The sequence below is a fragment of the Rhipicephalus microplus genome, unplaced genomic scaffold (assembly GCF_043290135.1).
Source record: "Rhipicephalus microplus isolate Deutch F79 unplaced genomic scaffold, USDA_Rmic scaffold_159, whole genome shotgun sequence".
In the NCBI taxonomy this organism is placed as follows: domain Eukaryota; kingdom Metazoa; phylum Arthropoda; class Arachnida; order Ixodida; family Ixodidae; genus Rhipicephalus; species Rhipicephalus microplus.
The window spans coordinates 368770-377472 of NW_027464730.1; positions in this window are offsets into that span (position 1 = coordinate 368770).

Here is an 8703-nt window from a genome sequence, read left to right on the forward strand (position 1 = left end):
CCACAACTAAAAACTCCACAACTTGAAACCTCACAACCTTAAATTACGCAACTAGAAAATCTACAGCTAGAGATTCCGCAACTAGAAACTACACAACTAGAAACTCCACAACTCAAAACTCCACAACTAGAAACTCCAAAACTCGAAACTCCACAACTCGAAACTCCACAACTGGAAACTCCACAACCAGACACTCCACAACTAAAAACTCTTCAACTAGAAACTCCTAAACTAGAGACTACACAACTAGAGAATCTACAACTAGAGACTTCAAACTAGAAACTCAACAACTAGAAACTCCACAACTAAAAACTCAACAAGTAGACACTCCACAGCATGAGACTCCGCAACTTGAAACTCCACAACTAGAAACTCCGCAACTAGAAACTCTACAACTAGGAACTCCGCAACTAGAAAGTCCAAAACTAGAAACTCCACAACTCGAAACTCCACTACTAGATACTCCGCAACTGGATACTCGACAACTAGAAACTCCACATCTAGAGACTCCACAACTGGAAACTCCCCAACTAGAGACTCTGCAACTAGAAACTTCACAACTAGAGATTCCGCAACTCCACAACTAGAAACTCCACAACTGAAAAATCCACAACTAGATACTCCACAACTAGAAAATCCACAACTAGAAACTCCACAACTATAGACTCAACAACTTGAAACTCCACAACTGAAAACTCCACAATTGAGAGTCCGCAACTTGAAACTTCACAACTAGAAACTCCGCTATTAAAAACTCCGCAACTAGAAACTCCGCAACTAGAAACTCCACAACTTAAAACTCCACAACTCGAAACTCCACTACTAGATACTCCACAACTGGAAACTCGACAACTAGAAACTCCACATCTAGAGACTCCACAACTTGAAACTCCACAAGTAGATACTCTGCAACTAGAAACTCCACAGCTAGAGACTCCGCAACTCCACAACTATAAACTCCACAACTGAAAAATCCACAACTAGATACTCCACAACTAGAAAATCCACAACTAAAAACTCCACAACTATAGACTCCACAGCTTCAAACTCCACACGTTTAAACTCCACAACTTAAGACTCCACAACTAGAAACTCCACAACTAGGAACTCCCCAACTAGAAACTCCGCAACTAGAAACTCCGCAACAGGAGACTCTATAACTACCAACTCAACAACTTGAAACTCCAAAACTAGAAACTCCTCAACTACAAACTGCAAAACTAGAGACTTCACAACTAGAAACTCAACAACTAGAAACTCCACAACTAAAAACTCCACAACTATAGACTCCACAGCTTCAAACTCCACACGTTTAAACTCCACAACTTAAGACTCCACAACTAGAAACTCCACAACTAGAAACTCCCCAACTAGAAACTCCGAAACTAGAAACTCCACAGCTTGAGACTCCGCAACTTGAAACTTCACAACTGGAAACTCCACAACTAGATACTCCAAAACTGGAAACTCCACAACTAGAAACTCCACAACTAGACTCCACAACTTGAAACTCCACAACTAGAGACTCCACAACTAGAAACTCCACAACTAGAAACTCCACAACTAGAAACTCTGCAACTAGGGACTCCACAACTTGAAACTCTATAACTAGAAACTCCACAACTACAAACTCTACAAATTGAGACTCGGCTACAAGAAATTTCATGTCTAGAAAGTCCACAACCAGAAAATTCACTACTGGAAACTCCACAACTAGAAACTCCACAACTAGAAACTCCACAACTAGAGATTCCGCAACTAAAACTCCACAACCAGAGACTCTGCAACTAGAATCTCCGCAGCTAGAAACTCCACAAATAGAAACTCCGCAACTAGAAACTCCGCAGCTAGAAACTACACAACTGGAAACTCCACAACTAGAAACTCCACAACTGGAAACTCCACAACTAGACACTCCACAACTAAAAACTCTTCAGCTAGAAACTCCTAAACTAGAGACTCCACAACTAGAGAATCTACAACTAGAGACTTCAAACTAGAAACTCAACAACTAGAAACTCCACAACTAAAAACTCAACAAGTAGAAACTCCACAGCATGACACTCCGCAACTTGAAACTCCACAACTAGAAACTCCGCAACTAGAAACTCTACAACTAGGAACTCCGCAACTAGAAACTCCACAACTAGAAATTCCACCGCTAGAAACACCACAACTAGACACTCCGCAACTAGAAACTCCACAACTTGAGACGCCGCAACTAGAAACTCCACAATTTGAAACTCCACAACTAGAAACTCCACAACTAGAAACGCTACAAATAGAGACTCCTCAACTAGAGAATTCGCAACTAGAAACTCCAAAACTAGAGACTCTGCAACTAGAAACTCCGCAGCTAGAGAAGCCACAACTAGAAACTCCACAACTAGAAACTCCGCAACAAGAGACTCACCAACTAGAAACTCCACAACTAGAAACCCCGCAACTACAAACTCCACAAATAAAGACTCGGCAACTAGAAATTCCATATCTAGAAACTCCACAACTAAAAACTGCAAAACTAGAGACTTCTCAACTAGAAACTCAACAACTAGAAACTCCACAACTAAAACTCCACAACTGGAAACTCCACAACTTGAGAATCCACCACTTGAAACTTCACAACTGGAAACTCCACAACTAGATACTCCACAACTGGAAATTCCACAACTAGAAACTCCACAACTAGACGCCACGACTTGAAACTCCACAACTAGAGACTCCGCAACTCCACAACTAGAAACTCCACAACTGGAAACTCCACAACTAGATACTCCGCAACTAGAAACTCCACAACTAGAGACTCCACAACTTGAAACTCCTCAACTTTAAACTCCACAACTTAAGACTCCACAACTAGAAACTCCACAACTCAAAACTCCACAACTGAAAACTCCACAATTAGAAACTCCACAACCAGAAACTCCAAAACTAGAAACTCCACAACTAAAAACTCCACAACTGGAAACTCCACAACTTGAAACTCCACAACTAGAAACTCCACAACTAGAGACTCCGCAGCTAGAAACTACACAACCAGAGACTCTGCAACTAGAAACTCCACAATTTTAAACTCCACAGCTAGAAACTACACAACTAGAGACTCCACAACTAGAAACTCTACAACTAGAAACTCCACAACTTGAAACCTCACAACCTTAAGTTACGCTACTAGAAAATCCACAGCTAGAGATTCCGCAACTACAAACTCTACAACTAGAAACTCCACAACTGAAAACTTCACAACTGGAAACTCGAAAACTCGAAACTCCACAACTAGAAACTCCACAACTGGAAACTCCACATCTAGACACTCCACAACTAAAAACTCTTCAACTAGAAACTCCTAAACTAGAGACTCCAGAACTAGAGAATCTACAACTAGAGACTTCAAACTAGAAACTCAACAACTAGAAACTTCAAAACTCGAAACTCTACTAGAAACTACACAACTGGAAACTCCACAACTAGACACTCCACAACTAGAAACTCTGCAACTAGAGACTCTTCAAATATGGAACTCCGCAACTAGAAACTCCGCAACTAGAAATTCCACAGCTAGAAACACCACAACTAGACACTCCGCAACTAGAAACTCCACAACTTGAGACGCCGCAACTAGAAACTCCACAACTTGAAACTTCACAACTAGAACCTCCACAACTAGAAACTCTACAACTAGAGACTCCTCAACTAGAGAATTCGCAACTAGAAACTCCAAAACTAGAGACTCTGCATCTAGAAACTCCGCAGCTAGAAACTCCACAACTAGAAACTCCAACACTAGAAACTCCGCTATTAAAAACTTCGCAACTAGAAACTCCGCAACTAGAAACTCCGCAACTTGAAACTCCGCAACTAGATACTCCACAACTGGAAACTCCACAACTAGATACTTCACAACTGGAAACTCCACAACTAGATACTCCACAACTGGAAACACCACAACCAGAAACTCCACAACTAGAGACTCCAAAACTCGAAACTCCACAGCTAGAAACTCCACATCTAGAAAATCCACAACCAGAGACTCTGCAATTCCAGAACTAGAAACTACGCAACTGGAAACTCCACAACTAGATACTCCGCAACTAGAAACTCCACAACTAGAGACTCCACAACTTGAAACTCCACAACTAGAAACTCCACAACTAGAAACTCTGCAACTAGAGACTCCACAACTAGAAACTCTACAACTACAAACTCTACAAATAGAGACTCGGCTACAAGAAATTTCATGTCTAGAAAGTCCACAACCAGAAACTCCACAACTGGAAACTCCACAACTAGAAACCCCACAGTTAGAAACTCCACAACTAGAGATTCCGCAACTAGAAACTCCACAACCATAGACTCTGCAACTAGAAACTCCGCAGCTAGAAACTCCAAAAATAGAAACTCCGCAACTTGAAACTCCACAACTGGATACTCCACAACTGGAAACTCCACAACTGGAAACTCCACAACTAGATACTCCGCAACTAGAAACTCAACAACTAGAAACTCCACAACTGGAAACTCCACAACTAGAAATTCCACAACTAGAAACTCTGCAACTAGAGACTCCACAACTAGAAACTCCACAACTACAAACTCTACAAATAGAGACTCGGCTACAAGAAATTTCATGTCTAGAAAGTTCACAACCAGAAACTCCACAACTGGAAACTCCACAACTAGAAACTTTGCAGCTAGAAACTACACAACTAGAGACTCCATAACTAGAAACTCCACAACTAAAAACTCCACAACTTGAAACCTCACAACCTTAAGTTACGCAACTAGAAAATCCACAGCTAGAGATTCCGCAACTAGAAACTACACAACTAGAAACTCCACAACTCAAAACTCCACAACTAGAAACTCCAAAACTCGAAACTCCACAACTCGAAACTCCACAACTGGAAACTCCACAACCAGACACTCCACATCTAAAAACTATTCAACTAGAAACTCCTAAACTAGAGACTCCACAACTAGAGAATCTACAACTAGAGACTTCAAACTAGAAACTCAACAACTAGAAACTCCACAAATAAAAACTCAACAAGTAGAAACTCCAAAGCATGAGACTCCGCAACTTGAAACTCCACAACTAGAAACTCCGCAACTAGAAACTCTACAACTAGGAACTCCGCAACTAGAAACTCCACAACTAGAAACTCCACAACTCGAAACTCCACTACTAGATACTCCGCAACTGGATACTCGACAACTAGAAACTCCACATCTAGAGACTCCACAACTGGAAACTCCCCAACCAGAGACTCTGCAACTAGAAACTTCACAACTAGAGACTCCGCAACTCCACAACTAGAAACTCCACAACTGAAAAATCCACAACCTGATACTCCACAACTAGAAAATCCACAACTAGAAACTCCACAACTATAGACTCAACAACTTGAAACTCCACAAGTTTAAACTCCACAACTTAAGACTCCACAACTAGAAACTTCACAACTGGAAACTCCACAACTAGAAACTCCACAACTAGCAACTCCGCAACAGGAGACTCTACAACTAGAATCTCCACAACTAGAAACTCCAAAACTAGAAACTCCACAACTAGAAACTTCACAACTAGAAACTCCGCAACTAGAGACTCCACCACTAGAAACTCCACAACTAAAAACTCCGCAACTAGAGACTCACCAACTAGAAACTCCACAACTACAAACTCCACAACTACAAACTCCACAAATACATACTCGGCAACTAGAAATTCCATATCTAAAAACTCCACAACTAAAAACTGCAAAACTAGAGACTTCTCCACTAGAAACTCAACAACTAGAAACTCCACAACTCAAAACTCCACAACTGAAAACTCCACAACTTGAGAGTCCGCAACTTGAAACTTCACAACTATAAACTCCGCTATTAAAAACTCCGCAACTAGAAACTCCGCAACTAGAAACTCCACAACTTAAAACTCCACAACTAGATACTTCACAACTGGAAACTTTACAACTAGATACTTCAAACTGGAAATCCCACAACTAGATACTCCACAACTGGAAACTCCACAACTAGAAACTCCACAACTAGAAACTCCACAACCAGAAACTCCACAACTAGAAACTCCACAACTAGAAACTTCACAACTAGAGACTCCGCAACTAGAGACTCCACAACTAGAAACTCCACAACTATAAACTCCACAACCAGAGACTCTGCAATTCCACAACTAGAAACTCCACAACTGCAAACTCCACAACTAGAAACTCCGCAACTAGAAACTCCACAACTAGAGACTCCACAACTTGATACTCCACAACTAGAAACTCCACAACTAGAAACTCTGCAACTAGAGACTACACAACTAGAAACTCCAAAACTAGAAACTCCACAACTGGAAACTCTCCAACTAGAGACTCTGCAACTAGAAACTTCACAACTAGAGACTCCGCAACTCCACAACTAGAAACTCCACAACTGAAAAATCCACAACCTGATACTCCACAACTAGAAAATCCACAACTAGAAACTCCACAACTATAGACTCAACAACTTGAAACTCCACAAGTTTAAACTCCATAACTTAAGACTCCACAACTAGAAACTTCACAACTGGAAACTCCACAACTAGAAACTCCACAACTAGCAACTCCGCAACAGGAGACTCTACAACTAGAATCTCCACAACTAGAAACTCCAAAACTAGAAACTCCACAACTAGAAACTTCACAACTAGAAACTCCGCAACTAGAGACTCCACCACTAGAAACTCCACAACTAAAAACTCCGCAACTAGAGACTCACCAACTAGAAACTCCACAACTACAAACTCCACAACTACAAACTCCACAAATACATACTCGGCAACTAGAAATTCCATATCTAAAAACTCCACAACTAAAAACTGCAAAACTAGAGACTTCTCAACTAGAAACTCAACAACTAGAAACTCCACAGCTCAAAACTCCACAACTGAAAACTCCACAACTTGAGAGTCCGCAACTTGAAACTTCACAACTAGAAACTCCGCTATTAAAAACTCCGCAACTAGAAACTCCGCAACTAGAAACTCCACAACTTAAAACTCCACAACTAGATACTCCACAACTGGAAACTTTACAACTAGATACTTCACAACTGGAAACCCCACAACTAGATACTCCGCAACTGGAAACTCCACAACTAGAAACTCCACAACTAGAAACTCCACAACCAGAAACTCCACAACTAGAAACTCCACAACTAGAAACTTAACAACTAGAGACTCCGCAACTAGAGACTCCACAACTGGAAACTCCACAACTATAAACTCCACAACCAGAGACTCTGCAATTCCACAACTAGAAACTCCACAACTGCAAACTCCACAACTAGATACTCCGCAACTAGAAACTCCACAAATAGAGACTCCACAACTTGAAACTCCACAACTAGAAACTTTGCAACTAGAGACTACACAACTAGAAACTCCAAAACTAGAAACTCCACAACTACAAACTCTACAAATAAAGACACGGCTACAAGAAATTTCATGTCTAGAAAGTCCACAACTAAAGACTCCACAACTGGAAACTCCACAACTAGAAACTCCAGAACTAGAAACTCCACAACTAGAAACTCCAACACTCGAAACTCCACAACCGGAAACTCCACATCTAGACACTCCACAACTAGAAACTCCACAACCAGAAACTCCACAACAAGAAACTCCACAACTAGAAACTTCACAATTAGAGACTCCGCAACTAGAGACTCCACAACTAGAAACTCCAAACTACAAACTCCACAAGCAGAGACTCTGCAATTCCACAACTAGAAACTCCACAACTGCAAACTCCACAACTAGATACTCCGCAACAAGAAATTCCACAGCTAGAAACACCACAACTAGACACTCCGCAACTAGAAACTCCACTACTTGAGACGCCGCAACTAGAAACTCCACAACTTGAAACTTCACAACTAGAAACTCCACAACTAGAAACTCTACAACTAGAGACTCCTCAACTAGATACTCCACAACTGGAAACTCCACAACGAGAAACTCCACAACTAGAGACTCCAAAACTCGAAACTCCACAACTAGAAACTCCACAACTAGACAATCCACAACCAGAGACTCTGCAATTTCACAACTAGAAACTCCACAACTGGAAACTCCACAACTAGATACTCCGCAACTAGAAACTCAACAACTAGAAACTCCACAACTTGAAACTCCACAACTAGAAACTCCACAACTAGAAACTCTGCAACTAGAGACTCCACAACTAGAAACTCCACAACTACAAACTCTACAAAGAGAGACTCGGCTACAAGAAATTTCATGTCTAGAAAGTCCACAACCAGAAACTCCACAACTGGAAACTCCACAACTAGAAACATTGCAGCTAGAAACTACACAACTAGAGACTCCACAACTAGAAACTCCACAACTAGAAACTCCACAACTAAAAACTCCACAACTTGAAACCTCACAACCTTAAGTTACGCAACTAGAAAATCTACAGCTAGAGATTCCGCAACTAGAAACTACACAACTAGAAACTCCACAACTCAAAACTCCACAACTAGAAACTCCAAAACTCGAAACTCCACAACTCGAAACTCCACAACTGGAAACTCCACAACCAGACACTCCACAACTAAAAACTCTTCAACTAGAAACTCCTAAACTAGAGAGTACACAACTAGAGAATCTACAACTAGAGACTTCAAACTAGAAACTCAACAACTAGAAAC